A 22,707-nucleotide genomic window follows, 5' to 3' on the forward strand; every position below is an offset into this window, starting at 1 on the left:
TTAAAGACAGGGAAATTGAGGCACAGCTGGATTAGATTAGCCTCAGGCCCCAGAGAGAGAGAGAGTAAAAGCAGGTGTTCAAACTCAGTTCTGTTTGAACAGACTCAGTTCAGGTCTCCAAAGACCATTCTCTTTATTGCCAAGCTATTGATGAATGGTGATTCACAAAAGTCTGTTTGTTTCCTGCAGATGTGTCATTGTCCATGCAGGACAGTATCCATCTTCTCAGGAAGTCATGATGGCTTGGTAGCTCCTAATTTTTCTTTTAGCGTATACCACATCTTCCTGACCCCACCACCTAATGCAAAATGTACTATTCATCCATTCTGTTCTTGGATGTTTTAAATTCGGAAAGCATTCATTTTTATACCTGACATAGGAAACAAAGGTAAGGAAATAGAGAAGCATAAATTTGAATAGCAGCTCTTTGTCTTACCAGATGTGACTCTGCCTCTCAGAAAGCTAGACAATCTCGTTAAGCCTCAGTTTCCTCACTCATAAAATGGAACTTAGAGTAGTATTGACTGTGTTTTTGTAAGAATAAGTGGGGTAGTGTCTGTCAGCACCTAGCCCATTGAAGGTATCAACAGATGGGTCCTCAGATGTAAAGAGAAGAGAGTTCCCATCATGAAGAAACTCACAGTGTAAGGGGTGGAGGAAACAAACAAGTCATCAAAATCAATCCAGTTTCCGCAGCTGAAAAGCGGGGGTAATGATGCCATTTATCCAAAAGGACTGTTATGAGGATTAAATGGGATAATGCATGGAGAGCACTTAGAATAGTACCTGGCACATAGTAAGTGCTCACTAATTTTTAGCTATAACAACTGCTCAGTTGGAGGCTGGCACTGGTACTATGGTTGCTCCATGTACAAAGATTCCATCATTGGACTAAGTCAGAGAAGGCATCACAGTGATAGTGACATTTGGGCTGGGTCTTGGGGCATGTAGAGAAGCCTTCCATGCTGCCTCAAATTTTTCACTCTCATGGCTCATTTTATCGCTTGAGTGCAATGTGTAGGAAAACTGGAGTGGAAGTTGGTGATGCCAGGAGTACTGGCATGTGCTGGAGGAACGGTGCAAGGGAGCACAGTATCACACCAACGCATCTTGAATTTCATGGAAACAAAAAATACTCAGCAAAGTGCAGATTAGAGGCCACAGTGTCCTGCTTATTCACTGCATCAATAGCATTCTTTATTAGGAGCCCCAGCATATATTTGGGAGCAAAAGCCTTTGTGGTTTCATTGTAAAGAAATAAACTACTAGTGGAACAAACTCTGACCTCCATTCAAATCCTGCCTTGTCCCTAACTAGCTGGATGATCTTGGATAACAGTATAACAACGTAAAGTAATTACATTGACTTCCTGAGGTTTCATTTCCCAAATTGTCAAAGGAAGTGACAATTATATACCTTGAAGTATTGTTGTAAGTATTTGAGATAATATGCAAAAAGTGTGTAGTGTTTTAATAGAGTCTCGGAAAAAGAAAATAATGCCAATTTACATATTTATAATCATAGATATAATTATAATTTATATTTATATATAAATATTATAACTGTCATATTTACATAATATATAATATGCATAATCTAAATATATTTATGATTATAGTGAAATGCCAAGCACTATGCTAAGAGTTCTATAGGAACTATCTCCTTTAATCCTCTCAATAAATACCTGGGTACTTGCAAATAAGTATCATCCATATTTTGCAAAGAAGGAAATTAGCAAGGCTTAGAGAGTATGTGGCTGTCACAATGGGATGGTGATATGATTAACAGAAAGATGCCCACAGGCCCAGGTGGAGGATGTTAAGTTTTTTTAGTGACAAAGATACAGAAGCGTATAGAGATGGTATAGCAGATAGTTTTAAAGCAGCATGTTCCCCGAGAGAGGTGCGGCTTCCCAGTGTGTCCTGTGGGGCATCAGCTGGGGATGATCCCACCTATCTGGAGTAAAGGTTCTGTTGGGTGCAAGGAGCTCCCTCTGCTGTTCTCAAGGAAGAATTATCTCTTGGCACTCTCTCCTTCACATCTGACTCTTCTGGCAATTCTGGCCACCTGCTGGAACCCCAACACATTTCTGCTAGTTGACTGTGACACTGGGTGATAAGCACATCTATTCCCCAAAAGCATTCCCTGTGAAAATTGGCCTTAGGTCTGTCCAAAGTCCCCTACTATGGAGCACTCGGTAACTTGCCCAAGATCACACCAGTACACAGAAAAATTAGAACTCAAACATGGTCTGAGTGTTCCAGTGACCATGCCATATGCAGTTAAGATTTGGACTGAGTAAAAAATTTGCGAATAAGAGTAGAGGGCGGAAAACTGAACATCAACTTCCAAAGCAACGGAAATTAGATATTCTATAATAAAGCTATCAGTTGCACAATGCTGGCAGAAGTAAGGACCAATGGAATTATAGAGATGACCAAGGCCTGGAATGACTGCGGAGGAGGAAGTACATTCTGGGTTTGCAAATAACTCCTTCCAGGAGGGCTTCCCACATCTCCTGACACAGCATCAGACTTCTTTGCCTTCCAGCTGAAATACAACCACCGCTCCTCACTTTCCTCTCACATTAAGCTGCCCGCCTATCACACTCCAAAACAACATGTGGTAAACATATTTGAAACAGCTTTTCACTTTTTTCAATCTTTTTTTCCCCCCACCCTCTGGCTCCATAGAGAATAACAATTGCTAAGCCTAAGATATGTTGTAAGTATGTTAAGAATTCTTCTCTCGCTTTGCCAAAGTGACGACTGGCTTGGACAAAAGTTGGAAACAGATGGTGAAAAGGAACTTAGCAGAGAGAAAATGAGTGGTCATTTCCTGAACAAACAAATGATGAAAAAACACCCAGAGTTGGGATAATGTGAGAAAAAGGTAGTGGATTAAATGAGGCTTCCAAGCCCTTTCAGAAGGAGTGTACCATAAGACCTCACTCAAGTAGCCACCATCCAAGGTTCCCTGATCTGGCTGTTTGGCCAAAGACAACTGTGTCAACCTCCCTAGCCTGACCCAAGGGCTGAGGAGTTGATACATGGGGGGCATACGTGTAAACAATTCCTGACACCCAAACCTGGGGATTAGACAAGGTTTGTTTTGCTAGTGAAGGGAGTAGGCAGAAGAATTATTTGACTTCTGGTTGGGCAGACACTTGGAGCTGAGTTTATGTTATAGTAACCTCAGGAGGGAAAGAGAGCATAGCAAATGTTACCCTTTTCTGGATTGCTCTCCCTTCTTGTTTTTCTCGCATACCTTTTATCATTCTTGAAGATGCAAATAATCGCTCCTCTTGGACATGACCTTTCTCAGGCAGACTTCATAGCTTCGTATTTGTCCTTAAATGGACTCCATATCTAAGAATGATTCCTTGACAAGCCTGTATCCCTACTAGAGTCAATGTGAGATCGTAATTGTGAACAGTGGCTTACTCATCTTTGTATTGATACTCTCTAGTAGAGTGACTTTATTGACTAAAGTGTTTCAATAAATGTTTGTTGAATGAATACATGTTGAAAGATGTACACATCATCACCTTATCCCACCTGTTGATTCTCCGGACAAGGCCACCTGACTTCTCCGTGTTTGACTCTGAGTATCTGTAATCTGCAGAGATCTTTCCCATGCCAGTTTGTGTTGCTAGTTGAGGTATTCTCTGAGCTTCTCAATCGTTACGACAGAAAGTACTTTACCAGTCTGTGTCTGTCCGTAGGAGCCATTAGGCAGACTGAAACACCTTCAACTGAAGGAAATAGTGTTTATGCAGAGACTCAGGACCTAGCCCATCAAGAAGCCCTGGGTTTGAGTTGGTGCTGGAGCTAACTCCAATAAGAGGGTACTTGGTCTAGGCTTTGAGACATTCTTCCCCAACTAAAGATGACATCTTAGTATAAAGGTTTAATAATCAGATAGTCCTTGGCAAGCACCTATTGCTATAAGAAATCTAATTCTTTTCACCTTTAATAGTTTTTTATAAAGAAAAAGGGAAAAACAAGCAATAGAAAGGGGAAAAGGGCATCAGATTGTATGAGTAAAATGATTTATTTGTGTCATAGGACATTTGCAGAAGGGATATATTTATAGTGGTCTACCTAACCAATTACATTGCAAAAAAAAATTAATTGCTTTTAGGGTGCTTTCAAAAATTCTTCAAATATCTGAACCCTCTCCGCTGCCACTTCCACATCAATAGTTCCCAGCTTGAGGACTGTGTCTAAAGGATAATAGTCTCCACGAGTTGATTCCTGATATCTGAAATCAAATTGAGTTACATGTGACGGGCCAACTTCTTGAAATCCCACATTCTCTTCAATGCCACTTTCTTTGGATTCCATGCTTCCTCTTTATGGGACCTGAAGTGTAGAGAAATGATCATATGACACAGAGGCAGACTGCATCAGGGGTCACTCACCCCAAATTGGTAAGTGAAGGCCAGTAGCAGACTATCTTGGACAGAACACAGGCTTTGTAGTCAGATAGACCTACTGAGCTTTAAACCCAGACTTCTTTTTATTATCATATTATCTTGGGCAAGTTTCTTGAATTCTCTCTTACTAACTCTCCTCATCTTTAAAATGGGTCTTGCAATTTGTCATAGAGCTGCCATGATGGTTAACTAAGGAAAGTCTCACTGGGTATCAAGGTCCTCGGCACTCAGACTGCACTTACCCTTTCCCTCTAATTCCCTGTCTTAGTTTTCTTTTTCTTCAGAACAAATTACCAGGGACTTAGCTGCTTAAAGACAACACATATTTATTACTCACAGTTTCTGTAGGTCCTAAGTTCAGGCATAAATTAGTTCTTTGCTTTACAACTTCACCAGGCTTCAGTCAAGGCAAGGGTTGTGATCTGGACATCTGACACTTGGGATCTTTTTCCAAGCTCTTGTGATTGGCAGGATTTGGTTCCTTAAAGTTGTAGGACAGAGGCCCTCAGCTCCTAGAAGCTGCTCATAGGTCCCTGACATGTGAGCCTTTTCATAATATAGCAGCTTCTTCAAAGCCAGTAGTAAGAAAGTACAGAAATACATTTATACTTATTAATGTAATCACAGGGGTAACATCCTATCACCTTTGCCATATTCTATTGGTTAGAAGCGAGTCACAGGTCCTGCCTATACCCACGGGGAGCAGGTTACACCAGAGTGTGAATACTAGAAGTAGACTACTGGAAGTCACCTTAGGGTCTGTCTGCCACGCTCTGAGTGCAGCAGCTCTGCCACAAGTCACAGAGTGCCCCGTCCTGTCTGTGATGGTTACTAATCGTTTCAGTGAAATTAGATACATCTTTCCAAATAAATCAGAGATGGCAAATGCTTGGGAAATTGTGAGCTATTTCCACATCCCTCACCAGTGCAGACAAACATAACTGATACAGGGCTTTTGTTTCCTGTGAGTCTAGACTTAGAATACTTTAAAAGACAAGGCATCAGGGCCGGGCGCGGTGGCTCACGCCTGTAATCCTAGCACTCTGGGAGGCCGAGGTGGGCGGATCGTTTGAGCTCAGGAGTTCGAGACCAGCCTGAGCAAGAGCGAGACCCCATCTCTACTAAAAATAGAAAGAAATTATATGGACAGCTAAAAATATATATAGAAAAAAAAAATTAGCCGGGCATGGTGGTGCATGCCTGTAGTCCCAGCTACTCGGGAGGCTGAGACAGGAGGATCGCTTGAGCCCAGGAGTTTGAGGTTGCTGTGAGCTAGGCTGACGCCACGGCACTCACTCTAGCCGGGGCAACAGAGTGAGACTCTGTCTCAAAAAAAAAAAAAAAAAAAAAAGACAAGGCATCAGACAGAAGCTAACATTCGGTCAGTGTTGGAAAGTCTTATGAAACCTATTTGCTGTCCTTGTACTGTACTATATGCTGGTGGGCCAGAAGCATGGGTTTGCCTAGCACTGTTTTAAACATAAAACTGATCTTAGCTCTGTGCCTGGGGTCCTTAATGTGCAAGTGTCCTTAGCAAGGACAATGATAATTCATGAGGAATTAATAGGAATTCCCACATATAAAATTTGTCCTTCACTCTATTCCCTCACTGAAAAATCAGAGAAATACATTAAAACCAACTAGATGACAATGCAATAGAAAACAAATGTGTTTACAAAAGAAAAAAGAAGTACAGGTGGATAACTAGAGAAATTAACACAACAACTAAGAGAGGCATCATGAGTTTGAGTCCGTTGGGAAGGAAAATATATCTGTAAATACATTTGTTTCTGTCAATATTTGCTTTTCATTGTGTTCCTCCCATGTGCTTAGGGTTCCCTTATCATGCCTTCATGATGATGTAAGTGAATTACTAGAAATGCTATTAGTCTCATTATTTTCTGAGCCTTGTAAGATAAAAAGAGCACCCTGTTGTCCATACTTGTGCTCAATTTAAGTTGAGAGAAAAACAAAATTCACCTATAAGAAAAGGTTCTTATAAGATGGCAGAGACATACTATTGATCTAGGGCTCATTTATTTTATTAGGGGTCCTTAGTCATGGATTATATCAGTGGAAAGCATTATATACTAAGTGCGATTTTAGCAAGATCTTGTTTTTCTGGTTGTATAACGGATCACTACAGGATGAAACAAGAAGAAAAGAATGGTTTACTGGCAGAAATAGAGAAAAGATATATATCGATTTTATCTCCCTAAATATAAGTACATACAAATATATGTAAATAGGTCCTTATGGAAAGAAACTGTGCCTGGATATCTTTTCTATCCTTAAAGGCCTGACACAGTGCTACGTACATAGCACATAGTAAGCATGTAGTAAATTTAACATATTTCACGGATAGTTGGGGGACTAAAATGTTGATATTTGGCTGTATCCATTGAATCCAGGAAAATAATTGTCAGAAAACTCCCAAACGGATCTTGTTCAGTCTATAATCTTACTTTAACCCTAGTGAGTGTAGATGACTCTCCTGTCTATTCTGTGGAATAGAACGTATGAACACTTTTTAAAAAAAGACCTCTTTTACTTCCAAGGTTGTAATTTTTGACGGGCTTCGTTACACTCTAATCATAAAAGAAGGCATTATTGGATGTGTTTATGTATAGTATTAAAAACATATAATAATGGGTATTAAGATAATTTTGTAAAAGTGTACTTCCAGTAGGATTTAGTCTTTTGAACCATGAAGAATATGGTGTTTAAGTCCCAATGCTGGTTACTGTATTAACCTCTTAGGGCTGCTGCAATGAAATGCCATAAACAGTGTGGCTCCAAACAACAGAAATTCATTATCTCATACTTCCGGACACCAGAAGTCCAAAATCAAGGCCTTAGCAGGGCTACACTCTCTCTGAAGCTTCCAGTGGAGGATCCTTTCTTGCCTCTTCCTAGCATCTGGTGGTTGTTGGGAATCTTTAGAATCCCTTGACGTGTAGCTGCATCACTGCAATCTCTGCCTCCGTCTTCCCGGGTCAGTCTTCCTTCTGTGCGTGGCAGTGCTACTATGATGTGCTTTTCAACACCACTTCTGATAGCAAATGTGTTTATTCCCCTCACATCAACCAATTTTCTGACACCAACTGGCTGTCCTATAACTTAACTCAATCCGACACTAACTACATGGAGTTAGCATCAGACTCCACAGGTTAAGGGGGGGTCGTACAAGACTGTCCCCCACTTCAGGTGCCAATCAGAAGTCTGGGCCACCTGTACTTGTAACTGACCAACTATTAATCAGGGTCCCCACAACCTCTCCTCAGATTTGATGGTTTGATAGAATGGCTAACAGGACTTAGGAAAAAATGCTTTACTTACAGTTACAAGTTTATTATAAAGGATGCGATTTAGGAACAGCTAAATGGCAGAGATGCGTAGTGCAAGGTATGGGGGATGGGATACAGAACTTCATGCACTGCCCACACTTCCACACCACCTTCCAGCACCTGCATGTGTTCAGCGGCCTGGAAGCTCTCCAAACCCCATTGTCTAGGGTTTTTAAGGAGGTTCCATTACGAAGGTGTGATTAATTAAATCATTTTCCATTGGTGATTAACTCAATCTTTAGCCCCTTTTCCCTCTCCAGAGGCCTGGGGATGGGGCTTAAAGTTCCCCAACCCTCTAAACACATTGTTGGTTCCTCTGGCAACCAGCCCCCATCCTGAAGCTATCTAGGGTCCCACCAAGAGTCACTTATTAGGATAAACCTAGATATGGTTGAAAGGGGCTTATTATGAATAACTATAGAGCCTTATCACTCAGGAAATTTCAAGGGTTTTAAGGCTCTTGTAACAGAAACCAAGGACAAAGACCAAATATATATTTCTTATTATATCACAGTATCACAGGCTGTTTCTATATCCAAATTTCCCTTTCCCATAAGGAAACCAGTCATTGAATTAGGGCCAACCCTAATCCAGTAAGACCTTGTCTTAACTGGATTACATCTGTAAAAATCCTATTTCCAAGTAAGGTAACATTTATAGGTACTGGGGCTTGGGACTTAAAGACATCTTTCCGAGAGACACAATTTAACTCAGAACGGTAACTAATTGGCTTTCCTTCTCCTGAGCCTCCTTGTTATTGAAGCTCAGCAATTTCCTCTAAGCACATAGCACTTCAAAGATGTTCTATAATCACAACCTCCTAGTTGCTCCAGGAGCTCACCCTGGGCCTGGCCTACCCCATTTGGTGTCGTTCGCTTCTATGAGTGATACTGAACCCAGGGCAGGACGCTAACGAGGGTCCAGAAAGCACACTGTGAGATCGAATAGGATGAGCATGACACAGATGAAGTTGTGTCATCTAGAAAAGGGAGATCTTTATCCTGCTGCGGAGGTGGCCATGGGAGGCCACAGCAATTTGGGAGGCAGGAACAGAATGAACAAAGGCACAGAGACAAGAAACCATGGGTTGCATCGAGTGGCTGGCTAGTTGTCCAACTTGGCTGAAATGTAAGGCATGCTTGGAGGGACAAGGATACAGGGGTGTGGCACCACGAGTTTTGTCCTATTAAGTCTTCATTTCCCGAGAAAAAAAGAAAAGACGCCACATGGGATTTTTCTTGCCTGTTTTGACTGCTAGATGATAAACAGGCAGGGCCTCTCCAGGTGCGTGTGTGTGTGTGTGTGTGTGTGTGTTGCCAAGGGCTCTGTGTCTGTGCAGATTAGGTAACAACATTTTTGAACACTACTGGGTGAGATGTCATAACAACAGTGTGATTTGGATTGTGTTAATATCCCTATTTTTCAGATGCGTAAACTGAGGCTTTGAACAATAAGGAATTCACCCAGGGCCACACAGCCCTGGTAAGTGTTGGGTTCAGGAGCTGAGCCCAGGTCAGGCTGGTTCCAGAGCACAGGCTGGTACCTCCATGGCACGGCCTGCAGTTGACCTCCGAGGGGAATCGGGGCTCTGCTGCTGAGAGCTTAGCTGTGATTCCTTTCAGAGTGAGTTTTCCACGTTACCTCGGCCTGATGTCTGTGCTTAGGGGGGCTTTGGAAGGTAACTAAGTAATGTCCATGAACCTGGTCACTGGATGAAATTGTATCCTGGAACAAAGATGTGCAAAGATAGCTCCTGCTTCTCCATTCCTGTTTGTGAAAATTGGCAGATTTATTGACTGAAGACATAGTGGCCAAATGAATGAAGATGAGCACTTGAAAGAATAAAAATACATTTTAGGGAGCTTAAACTACTGTTTCAATAAAAGAAAAAATGTCCAAATCAAGTGGAAAATTACTTATCAGGTAAAGATTAGAATTAAGATCTTTTAACTCCAAGTTCAGTGTATTTTCTATTATATTTAAAAAAGTAAAAGGACATTGCAAAGAAGATATTTAATATTTGGAGAGAAGGGACAAAGTATTTAGGCAAGGACATGGTGGACACAGAGTGAAGGGGAGGGAAGTGTATAAGTTTGGGAGGGGGGTGGCTACTAAAGGGAGCTGCCCTGAATCCTGGCAAATACCCTGCGCTTTAATAAGCCTTGTAAGTTTCTCTCTCCTTGTTAGAGGTAATGCCTGTAAAAGCAAAGTAGCAATCGGAACAATGCAGTTTCCCAGAGGGCCCTTTAACAGAACCCTCCTGCGGCTCCGTACTATTGTTAATGCTCCCCTCATTCTGGTCTCCTGGGCTTCCTAAACGCTCTGTATCACTTAAGGGAGGACGTATGGCTAACTGTGCTGAACACCTTCAGAGGTGCCACCATGGAGCAAGACCAGGCAACCCGGCCTCTCTAATGGGCTTGATTGTGGTCTCTGAAGTGAAAACCACCTCTTGAAAGCTGCTGTAAGACAGCTATTGGGAGGTTTGGGAGGGAGATTTAGTGCTGCTCTTTTGAGGGATCGATGTCTTAGCTCTTCAGAACCTCCTGACACCTCAGATGGATTCTAGGTGGTTCCCCAGTGAGGTACAATCTAACTGTCATCCACATAAATTTATCTGTCCCCTAATGGGGGCCTATTGCTGTATTAGGAGGGCCTCAAAGCCTAGTTATAGGGGCAGGACAAGACACATGAAGCGATGCAGGAGCATCAGCTGCTGAGTTGCATACCTCTGATGGCCTATTCAAGGTGCAGAGAGAAGATATCCAAGGCGGGCTACAATGGTCAGAATTGGGGGTGAGGATAGTAGAATACGAAGGAACTGCTTAAGAGAGACAGGTGATTGGCATCCAAAGGGATTCCTCGCAGCAGGGAGCAGTGTGCCGATAGGGAATGAGAATGTATACAGAATGGCTTGAGTGAAATGGAAATTGAGTATTTCTTTTGATTATAACAAGGAAAAAGTCACATTTGTTTTTAATTTGTCTTGTATACCCCCTAATGCTTACTAATTTCCCTTTTTTGCAAAGAGATGTCAACCCTTAGGCTCAGAGTCTTTAGAGGGCAACGGTATCACATTTTTAAGTTTTTTTTTTTTTGGACTTTGGAATATTTGCATATACATGATGAGCATGATGAGGTATCTTGGGGATGGGACCCAAGTCTAAACATGAAATCTATTTATGTTTTATATGAGCCATACATCTGTCACATGAGTTCAGGTGTGGAATTTCCACATGTGGCATCATGTCAGGTCTCCAAAAGTTTTGGATTTTGGAGAATTTTGGATTTCAAGATTTTCAGATTAGGAATGCCCAACCTGTATTTATTTTTGTGGTACTTCTGCAGGCAAATGATACTGGTTTTCTATCCATAGTACTAGTATAAATGTACTTTAAAATGAAAATGTATGTAAGTGAAAAGAGGCAATTTAAACAGAAAGATGAAGTAAATAATAATTCAGGCAGTACATACATGGGGTAAAATGTATGATACTGATACGTCATTGACCAAAGTTTGGGAAAGCTGTTGTTGACAAAGAGTGGTCACAGTAGGATGTTGATCCCAATCTTAAAGCTCCTAATCTTCCTTCCCTTTCTCACCACAGATATTCCAGCAAAGTGGAATTGCCACATTGTCCCCCTAGGGACCATTCATGTGTCCCACTTCCTTATTGCTGTTGACTTTCTTCAAAGTGGGAATATTTTTTTTTTTTTTCAGAACACTCAAACCCAGCCTTACACATAGTAGGTCCCTGTAAATATGCAATAAAAGAATAAAAAAAAAAAACAGTCAATACATCAGTCAGTTGTGACTTTTCCAAAAAATTCCAACTGTCTTGTACAAAGTGTCAAAACTAAGGTAATGGCAACAATTAGCAAGAGAAAGGAACTAGTCCAGGTAACACTTGGATCACACTCTGATCACAGATCAGAGTTAGTTTAGTGTTTCCCAAACTGTAATCTGCACACATATCTTATGGGGATTTTGTTGAAATGCAGTTTCTGATTCTCTAGGTCTGGGGTGGCGCCTGAGAGTCTGCATTGCTAGCAAGCTCCCAGGGGCTGCTGTGGCTGCTCCGTGAACCATACGTTGAGTTGTAAAATTTTAGGTGATATAAGAGAGGAGGAGAATCAAAGTGAACTCCAATACCTGTACCACTTGAAAATTTTGTTCAAAATGCAATTTTTAAAGAAGAAATTTAAAAAATTTCCTCCCTAAACATTTTAACTCCAAGGAGGTTCTTTTCTCCATAAACTTTAGTAATGTCCTTCAATTCTACAATCTCTTGGTTCATATCTGTAACTCATTTTAGGTTATATTTTGTGCTTCCTTCTCATAAATATAGAGGCCCGAGCGGCCCATAATAAACAATGATCAGAAGAGGACTGTGAAATGCTGTAAAATCATGATCTGATTAAGATGAGTTGTTTGCACTTGAGGAACGAAATTGCTCATGGTCACACAGTAAGGGACAAAGCTGCTCTGCAAACTCAGGTCCTCTAACTGGGCGCTTTTGCCTTAACACTTGTTGCCATTCCCATGTTTCTACATGAGTAACAAAATCTTTCAACCTTCTGAATTATCTCCCTAGCTCCTGGGACTACGGTTGGGACAGTCTGTGGGTCAAGGGTATATTGAGTGTTGTATAGGAGAGATTCCTGCAGCACCCCGGCATAGGGAAGAGAGGATGGAGCGCCGCTCTTCTGCCTGCCTAGTAATTATCATTTTATGGAAGTTTGCTTTGGGGATGGGCAAATCTCTGACAAAAGGATAAAGGAACCAACACAGAATTTAGGTTCCTCCCTTCCCTTGTGGTGGTAAACCTCGCTTAGCTTTATTTTATTTTTTTAAATTTTTATTTTAAGTTTAGAAGCTTTAGTCAAGAACCGCAAATTAAGTTGTGCACTTTGGTCTTTTCCAGCTCGTAGGCTGTCGCTAGGCTGTAATTATTGCTTGACACCCTTCCTCAACGTTGACATATTCACCAGCCTGAAAAAACAAAACACGATTATTTATTTATTTTAGATTGGTTTTCTTTAATTCGTTTTAATCATTCCTATACTTTTCTTTCCTATTTTCTTACTTGCGTGCTTCATGTCTGCTATTATTTAGTTCCTGTGATGTTCCCCAGATATATGGAATTAGTGATGCCAGATACTATTGTATATTCAGAAAGCTCAGCAGTCACACAACATTATAATGGCTAAGTGCCAGGACTGAAGCCTGAGTCCTGGTGAAGCAGAGATCATTGTGATGAAGGTTCTGGATCTGTGGTCTCTTGAGGGTGAGGGGGTAGCATCTCTTTGTTTTCCTCTCTCTCTCTCTCTTTCTAGAGATATGTAAATACACACACATGTGTATTAACATGCATGTGTGTATATATATTTACATGCATATGTATACGTTTGCATAAATAACATTTTGAAAAAATTGGAAAATTTTGAAAAAAGAATGTAAAAGATAACTATTAACCCAAATTTGTCAACCAGAAATAACTGCAATTTATACATTCTAGTACAGTAAAAATTTTCCTATACATAAGAGAAAGCACACTTAATTTTTTTGATATTTCTGATTTTTAACCTAACATTCTATAAGAAGCAGTTCTCTATGTCTTTGGCCTTTTGATTATTTAAATTTCCTTTTTTTTTCTTGATCACCAAAGTGATACATGTTTACTGTAGAAAATTTGATAAATACTGAAATATTAAAGAAGAAAAGTAAAATCTATAATTCACTATTCACAGTTAATAGCTATTACCTTTTAGTATATTATTTTCATAGGTAGATAGATCTACATATAGATATATATTAATATCTCCAAATATCCATATCTACATATAGATATAGGTATTAATAAACTGAAAAAAATTTAATAATTTCTAACAACTGGATCATATTGCATTTATAGTATTATAATCTTTTTTCATTTGGATTTAGCATGATCTTTCCCTATGTTATAAATATTCTTTAAAATGAATTTTAAATGGCTATATAATATTTCTTTCTATGTTAATTAATAATAAAATCATAAGAATCTAGTACCATAAGCTAAATGAGCACCATAGTTTATTCATCGCATATTGTATGTCTAAGTAAATGAAATAATTTGAGGGGTATTACATATTGCACAACTCAAATATTCTAAATATATCTTATATAGATCCAATGCCTCAAATTTCTATTATCATCCTCATTATTAATAGGTATCACATATTGATTTCAAAGTAGTAAGCATCACATACACTATCTAGTTATTATTTGCAGCACTCTTTGAGGTGGATGCTGTTATCTCCACTTCATAGTTGAGGAACCTAAGAGTCAAAAATAGAGGTTACGTAACTCATAGTTAATGACTGACTGAGCTTAGATTTCAACTGTCTAATTCCATCATCCATGTTATTAATTACTACACTGTACTCATTTAATATTATCAATAGATTCATTTTTACCTTTCCTAAATGTATGTATTTTCAGCTTATTTACCTCCTGGATAACATGATTCACCACTAGTATTTTTATTCCACAACTAAAGTGTATAATGCATGCACTGTTCTCAGTTGTGTTGAGAAATACACAGAAGTAAAAGCTGTGGTACTTGTTTTAGAGCTTCTTACAATCTCACTAGGGGTACAGAGTATACATGTGTACAAACGTTAATTTAGTAAAAGATGTAAGCATCCATACAAGTTAATAGGATAAGAGCTATCCCATAGCAGTACAGAAACAATTTTTAAATTAGAATTATGGTTAAAAAATATTGTGGATAGGGTGACCTGGAATATTCTAGGTCAATAAGTATCTCTGATGCAGAGAATAATTAATTGCTCATTATCATAAAAATTTTCTTTTTAATTTGAAGACATGCTCCTTCATTTTGGTATTTCTCAATTTGTTAAACAAGACCATGTTTGATATCTTTATTTTAAACTCCAGTAGTCCCACTTTATGCACTTTTACTTTCCACAGTTTTGGTTACATGAGGTTAACCATGATCCCAAAATATTAAATTCTGGACATAAACAATTTGTATGTTTTAAATTGCACCCCAATTTGACTAGCATGATGGAATCTCACACAGTCCTGCTCTGTCTCACCCAGGATGTGAGTTATTTTTTTGTCCAGCGTCTCCATACTGTATAGGCTACTACTACCTGTTAGTCACTTAGTAGCCATCTCGATTATCAGATCAACTCTCATGGTATCTCACTGCTTGTGTTCAAGTCACACTTATTTTATTTCATAATAACCCCAACGTGCAAGAGTAGTAATGCCAGCATACTGTTATAATTGTTCTATTTTCGTATTAGTTATTAATCTCTTAATGGGCCTAATTTATAAATTAAACTTTATCATAGATATGTATATATAGGGAAAAAACATTGTGTATATAGGGTTCAGTACTAGCCTTGGTTTCAGACATCCACTGGGGGTCTCGGAACATATCCCTGAGGATAAGGGAGGAACTAGTGTAATTCCATCTGGACAGTTATTAGATTGTGTCAACTCTTGAAGACTTACCAAGAACCAATACTGTATATGATCCAAGAGTCCATTTCAGATAGTCACACACCCATACCTAGAATGGCAGACTTTGAAAGTCTACTATATAAAATATAGTCTGAAAATTATTTCACGGAACATACCCATGTGGCTATTTTTTATGACCAGTTCATCAAACATGTATAAATATAATGATGAATGTATTTAAAGTATGCCAATTACTTACCCTATGCTTCCCACATTTTAACTCTGATTCTTATATTGCTAGTGAATTCAGAATTCTAACTTAGTGTTGTACAGTTTCAAAGTCTCTGCCCTTTCATCATACTATCTTGTTTCTGATTAAATACCTTCTTTGTATAGATTCTTATATAATATAGAGACAGATATAATCCTTCTAAATGGTCTCATAATTTTGTATAAACCCAAGCAGATAATCGTATCGGGGGATATGGGATTTAGGGAAATTCATTCTGATAACTATGAGAAGGAATTTATAGGTCAGTGTGGCATTATATTAATCCTTTTTCATCTTATTACATATTTGGCTCAGAATATAAATGTGTACTGACATGAGATCTGTACATTAGGTAATTATTTATTTTTCTTTGAATAATTCCTTTCTAAAACAAAATGTTGGCCAGTAAGGGTGGTGAAAATGCTAGATGGTTAGTCTCATTTGCTAGGATTCATGACCTGCTTCATAAAGGACTTTGCTAGGATCTGTGACCTGCTTCACTTAACGTGATTAGAAACACTGAACTTGGGAGTTGAAAGAAATATTTGAACTTGGGCTGTCTAGAAGTTCTCAAACTTCAGTGTGCATCAGAGTCCACGTGGAGGGTGCATTATAGCACAGCTTGCTGGGCCCACGCTCAGAGTTTGATTCAGTAGGTTTTAGGTGGGGCCTGAGAATGCATTTTTAGCATGTTTTCGGGTGATGCTGATGTTCCTGGTCTGGGAGTCATATTTTGAGAACTACTGGTCTAGTATAAGGCTTTCTTTTTACAGATGAGGAAACTGAGGATGTGAGAGAAGCCATCCATGTACATATATTAATCAAATCCTGTTCCTTTTCTGCTGAAAGTAACTCATGTGGTTTCCTGTTGCACTTTGAATAAAAGATCAAATACTTATTATCCAGAAGATCTCGAATGCCTGGTTCCTGCCCATCCTTTGACATCATGATCCCCATAGAGCCATATTGCCCTTCATTCCAGTTATTCAATGGGCACATTCTTATTTCAGCATAAAAAGCAATGAATATGGACACATGGCACAAAACAAAAGAGTGAAGGTTTGACTTACACAGACTTTTAATCCTATTTTTCAGTGTCTGCCATTTCCTTGCATCTCTAGTTACAGCTAATACAAGCCACATGCTTAATGATTTGCCAGTCTACACTTCCATGTGGTGGGTTTACCTTGACTGCTCTATTTTATCCAGCAGACAGTTTGATCCTCGTTATAACAATAGCTAACATGTATTCATCAGCCATGTGCTAGCTACCATGCCCAGCACTACTGAGATACAGACTCTGATTTCTGGGGCTTGAATCTTCATCTTTAGAAAATAAATGCTACTGACCCTCAGTAATATCCTAAAATAACTATTATGTTTGTCTAAAGAGCCTTACCTGGTCAAATAATGGCAATAACCTTTTCTCCTGGCTTCTATTTTACTGACCATTTAACAGAAAATCAGGTGGTGCCTTTGGAGGGAAAGAAAGGAGCTTTTGGTTGAAATTCTCACAAAGATATATGAAGAGATTAAATGGGAGATAAGCATGGTCACACTAAAACAAAGTTCAATACCTCATGTTGTCATGTTTGGCTTAATAATTGAATTTACGTAAGAGTCAATAGAAGAAAGGCATTTGGTGTACTGTACGTGCTACATCTCCTATTCTCAATAATAGAAATGTCTAATACACTGAGATTACCCTCAAGGGTTAAAAAATCCCACAGGCTGCTGCCCATGGGGTGATAACAATAGAACCTCCTATAGTCTGACCTTACAAAAGGATATAAATACTGCTTCCTCACTGAAGTTAATTTTGGGCCAAAATACAATTGTTAGTTGGATGCACAAATTGTTTCTTTATTTCTTAAGGATCAGAAAAAATTTGAAGTAATCTTACTCTCTTCTTATAGGGGGTTTTAAATAAGATTAGTTTTATACAAGCTAATTCTTCCAGTGTTTTGTTTGTTTCCTCTTAACAAACCATTTTACTGGAAAATACAAGTATATTCTAAGGTTTTGCCATAAAAATATTTCTTCCCTTCTTATTTTTTTTCTATTTTTCCCCTCCTTCTTCTTATTTTCTTTCAGGTAATCATTAATGACCTATTCATTCTGCACATAGTTATTTCAAACTTACAATGGGCCTGGCGTATTTGTTTTAAATGCTGAAATCCACTAAAAATGAAGTGCAAATGTGGGACATATGTAGTGGTGAGCCCACCTGTCACAACACCCCTGAGTACTTCTGAAATGAAGTCAACTTGGATAGAAACCAACAAAGACCCCCCCCTTTTTTTTTTTTTTTTTAAGACAGGGTCCTGCTCTGTTACCCAGGCTTGGAGTACAGTGGTTGTCATCATAGCTCACAGCAACCTCAAACTAACTCCTGGCCTCAAGCAATTCTCCCACTTCAGTCTCCCTAGTATCTGGAACTAGAGGCACACACCAACATGCCCGGCTAATTTTTAAACTTTTTGTAGAGATGGGTGTCTCGCTGTTGCCCAGGCTGGCCTCAAGTGATCCTCCTGCTTTGGCCTCCCAAAATGCTAGGATTACAGGCCTGAGCCACGCCTGGTCCAATATTACACCATTAAACCATCTTCCATTCTAATGCACAACTGTATGTGCATTTAAATATTTGCTTATAGTAAAATTTCTGAATAAAATGCCAACAAATTTAATTTAAAAGACTACATCATAAACAAGGAGATATTTTCCCATGAATGTGAAGATTAAGCATCAAGAAATGTTAATTAAATTCAATATAAGATAATGAAGAAAAAATCACTTAAATATGTGCAGAAATTTTTAATATAGTCAATATATATTACTAATAATATGAACAAGCTTATTGGAAGAGAACTTTTTACTTTGAAAAGGGGAACCTGTCAAAAACCTGTGGCAAATATAGTTATTCAGATCAGGAGCAGAGAACGAATGAACACTAATGTTGCTTCTGTTGATCATTGAAATGGAAAAACTAATGAATGGAATAAAGCAAAAAAAAATCCCCCAAAACTCAGAAGCATAGGAATTGAGGAGGAATATATCTCACTCTCATGTATTCTTTTATTTGTAGAAAGTTCATGAGGGTCTGTAGGCAAACTATTAGAATAAAAAATGATATCAGGAAGTGTGTTGGGTAGAAGATAAACATAAATCTAATTAGCCTCTCCCTACAATTACAATTACCAATTAAAATATAGAACAGAAAAAAATTCCATATATAATAGCAACAAAAATATAAGGTAGCTAAGAATAATAAATGATTCAATACTTTTATGGGAAAATATGACAGAATGTTATTGAAGGTTAAAAAATAAAGTCCTGAATAAACCATCAATATCTATCATATCCATGCATGGGTAGACTCAATAATGTAAGGATGCCAATTCTTCCAAAATTACTTTATAAATCCAATACAATTCCACTCAAAACCCCAAAAGAATTTTTCATGGAATTTGACAAGCTGATTCTAAAACTTGTATATAAGTTCAAGGGGCCAAAAACAGCCAAGACAACTCTGGGGGGAAGAAAAGAACAAGAGAAAAGGCTTGCTCTACTAGATATCAAGACATATTTTATCTCCAAAATAATTAAGATAGTGGAACATTGGTACAACATATGCACACAGACCTGTGGGACACAACAGAGGCTCAGCAACTGTCCCATGCAATATGGAAAACTGATGCATGACCAGGTTGACATGACAAATCAGTGATTAATAACCAAATTAGTCAATAAATGGTGCTGGGATAATTGGTTATCCATATAGAAAAAATAAAATTAGACTTCATTTTATACCATGCATAAAAATAAATTAAAAGTATATAAACATTTAACTGTAAAATACATTTTAAAATTTTTAGAAGAAAATAAATGTGAATAAGTTTAAAACCTATGGGTGGGATAGGTTTCTTAAATATGGCCAGAAGTAAAACACAGACCATAAAAAAAAATTGATAAATTTGACTACAATTAAATTTAAAACTTATGTTCAAGGGAAGAGATGATAAACAAATTAAAAGGCAAGCCATAGACTGGGAAAAAATTAGCAATTCATGTAATATACAAAGGATTGGTATTACAAATTATGTAATAACGTCCTATAAGTCAACAAGAGAAAGACAACCCAACAGAAAAATAAACAAAGATGTAAATAAGCAAATGACAGATACCAAAACCAAAATGGATAGTCAGCATATAAAAGCATATACAACCACATCAGTGATCTTGAGAATGCAAATCCGAACAATACTGAGATATTCCTTCAAACCACCAGGGTAGAAAAAATTTATAACTCTGACAATATTAAGTGCTGGCAGAGGAGGAGAAATGGGAACCCTCACATCTTAAAGAGTGGGAGTGTAAATTTAGGCAGCCACTTTCGAATACAATTTAGCATTAAAGTTGCACATTTGGCCTAGCAGTGGCACATCTATGTAAATGAATTAGAGAAACTGTCAAACAGGTTCATATTGAGATAGTTATTAGAAAGCTTATTGCTTGTAATGTAAAAAAAGAAAACTAGAAACTAATTCATCAGGAGAGTACATAAATAAATTGTGGTATTTCTATACAATATAATGCCATCCAACAGTGGAGCACAACAAACTAGAGTTACATGCAATATTAGTGAACCTTAAAGCCATATCTTGACTGAGAAAAGCAAATTAATAAATAAAATATGAAGAATTATATCATTTATATAAAGTTTGTAGGCATACAAAAATCATCTGAAATATTTTATGTATAGATCCATATAAAGAATATAAAAACATACATGGACATGATGAATGTCTCAGGAAATAGGTTACTTCTGGAGGAAAAGGAAGTGGGACTACTACAAGGATATTAACCTTTGTGTGTAATATTTTATTCTTCAGAAGGAATCTGAAACAAATATACAGGAATGTTAAGAATTATTAAAAGCCAGATTATAGGTACACAGTATTATTTCTGCTTGTTTGAATGTTTGAAATACTTCAAAATTAGAGAACCACCCAGCTTCACAGAGATACGGATGCTGAGTGCTCAGCTAGGCTCATTCACTAAGTTCTTGCACTCCTTGCTGTCAATGTGACTGATTAAAATTTGTGACTCAGCAGAATTATATATGACCACATGGCATAATTATTCAGACACTTTGGGCAAAATGTCAAAATTGTGGATGTTAAATTCTGAAATATCAAAGGTCAACTGGAGACATACAAAACCAACTAGAGACTTAAAGAATAAAAATGAAAACAAAATAAAAGCTCTTTGATAATAGAGCTCAGAAAAATATAGAATCTCTTCTTTCCTGTTAAAATCAGACCAGAGATTGGCTTTTGCCTTCCTGAATGATTCCCTGTCTCTGTGAACAATAGCCAGCAGGAAAAACCACACAGGTTAATATAATATGAAACAAAACAACCTTCTCACGTGAAGGGAAAAAAATACTCAGCAAAATGGTTACGCCTTCCCAAATACATCCTTCAGCTCCTCAAACAGCTGTCCCATCCTTGACCTTCTCATTGGAAACCTCTCCTTAAGCAGTTACACAGCTCTGCAAATGTTAGAGTGACATTTGGACTGGGCTTGCGTGATCAGTTCACCCGCTCTTCTGGGCTTTCCCCGGGGGCCTGCCAAGCTCTAGCAAGTCGGTATTAGCCTTGCGGACCTCACCTCCCAGAGCTAGCAATAACATTTACCAGCTACAGTTTTCTCCATTTTCAAATATTTCCTCTGGCCCATGTGACAGTGATCCAGCTTCTCTATAGACTGGGACCTGAAATGAGTGGTTTAGAGAAATGAGAGCCCTCCTTTAAGAACTTTTAACATTTACTTTTCATTAAAGATTTTACTTGTGTTTTAATTGGACTTTCCCCCTAGAATTCTGATATGTTTGGGAAAAATTAATTAGTAAAATCTGACACCTCTGGGGAGGGCGCACCTTTGATTATTCTCATGTCGGTGGAAACTCTGAAAAAAATTACTGGTTGGTAAGGAATCAGACCTGAGCTTTCACCAAAAGTTTTTTTAGAATTCTTAAGAAATCATATTTGATGAGGAAATTCCACAATTATAAATCACAAATGTAGAAAACAGTTTTGGAGCCTTGCTTCGCTTAATACATGACAGAGAGTGGGTCTAAGGACCTTAATGAAATCAGGGACATTGTCTCTCTCATTTGTTGTATCGCCAATGCCCGAATAAATGAGGGAGGAATGAATTGAACATCCTCTGAAAAGCTAATGAATCACGAGCTAATAGTGTCTTTATTTTATCAATGAGAAAACTGAGGCTCAATTAAGAGATGAAATGACTTGGCTAGTCACAAAGCTAGTAAGTGGCAGACCTCATATACAGCCAGAGAAGTGAAGTTCTCTTCTATCATCTGCACTTGTAGAGGTCCATACTTGTCAAAAATGTCATCACCAACAGGGGAAATTAAAAGTGAATAAAAAGCAATAGAGTTCCAATTAATAAATATAGAAGGAAGGAAGGGGGAGAGAGCATCACCAGTAGACAATCACCATAGTAATAAACGTTGCAGACAAGATGCACTGATGTATGCTATAATTAGTGGGTAAAAGTTTGAGGAGAAACAAGATTTATTATATATAGGCTCAAGTATGTTCTCCAAGATATGTACACACTACAAAGGAAAAGACAATAATTTAAAAGTGGAAAGACCTGAGAGACACCAACTTGATCAAAAAAGCATTACCAGGAACAAGGCATGTCAATATCATGAGCCTCTTGATATAATGTACTGAGGAGGACACAATGTCATTTTCATGGTATTCTTGCTAAAAATGTATAACCTCTCTCCAATCATGAAAAAAAATTTGACAAACCAAAACTGAAGATACTTGATACAATATCTGATTAGTTCTCTTTAAAAGGATGTAAAAGATGAGGAAAGATGGAGGAACTGTTACAGTCTAGAGAAGACCACTATGGAATAACAGCTAATGTGATGTAGGATCCTGGGATGGACAAAGAACATTAGTGTAAAAAATAGTAAAGTTTAAATAAGGTCTGAAGTTATTTAAAATATTGTATCAAGGCATATTTGCTATTATTGGCAATCACTCTATGGTAATGTAAGATATTAGCATTAGTAGGGTGAGGGGTATAAAATGACTCTTGGTATAATTTTTGCAACTTTTCTATAAGTATGTAAG

The 22,707-nt window shown here is 38.1% G+C and overlaps 1 protein-coding gene across 8 annotated transcripts in view; it reads left to right on the forward strand.

Annotated features, from left to right (window-relative positions):
• The window catches only part of NRXN3 (neurexin 3), a 1,493,796-nt gene that overhangs the window by 500,823 nt on the left and 970,266 nt on the right, over positions 1-22,707 (forward strand). The window lies entirely within an intron of this gene.

Source organism: Eulemur rufifrons, chromosome 2 (genome assembly GCF_041146395.1).
Source record: "Eulemur rufifrons isolate Redbay chromosome 2, OSU_ERuf_1, whole genome shotgun sequence".
NCBI lineage: Eukaryota > Metazoa > Chordata > Mammalia > Primates > Lemuridae > Eulemur > Eulemur rufifrons.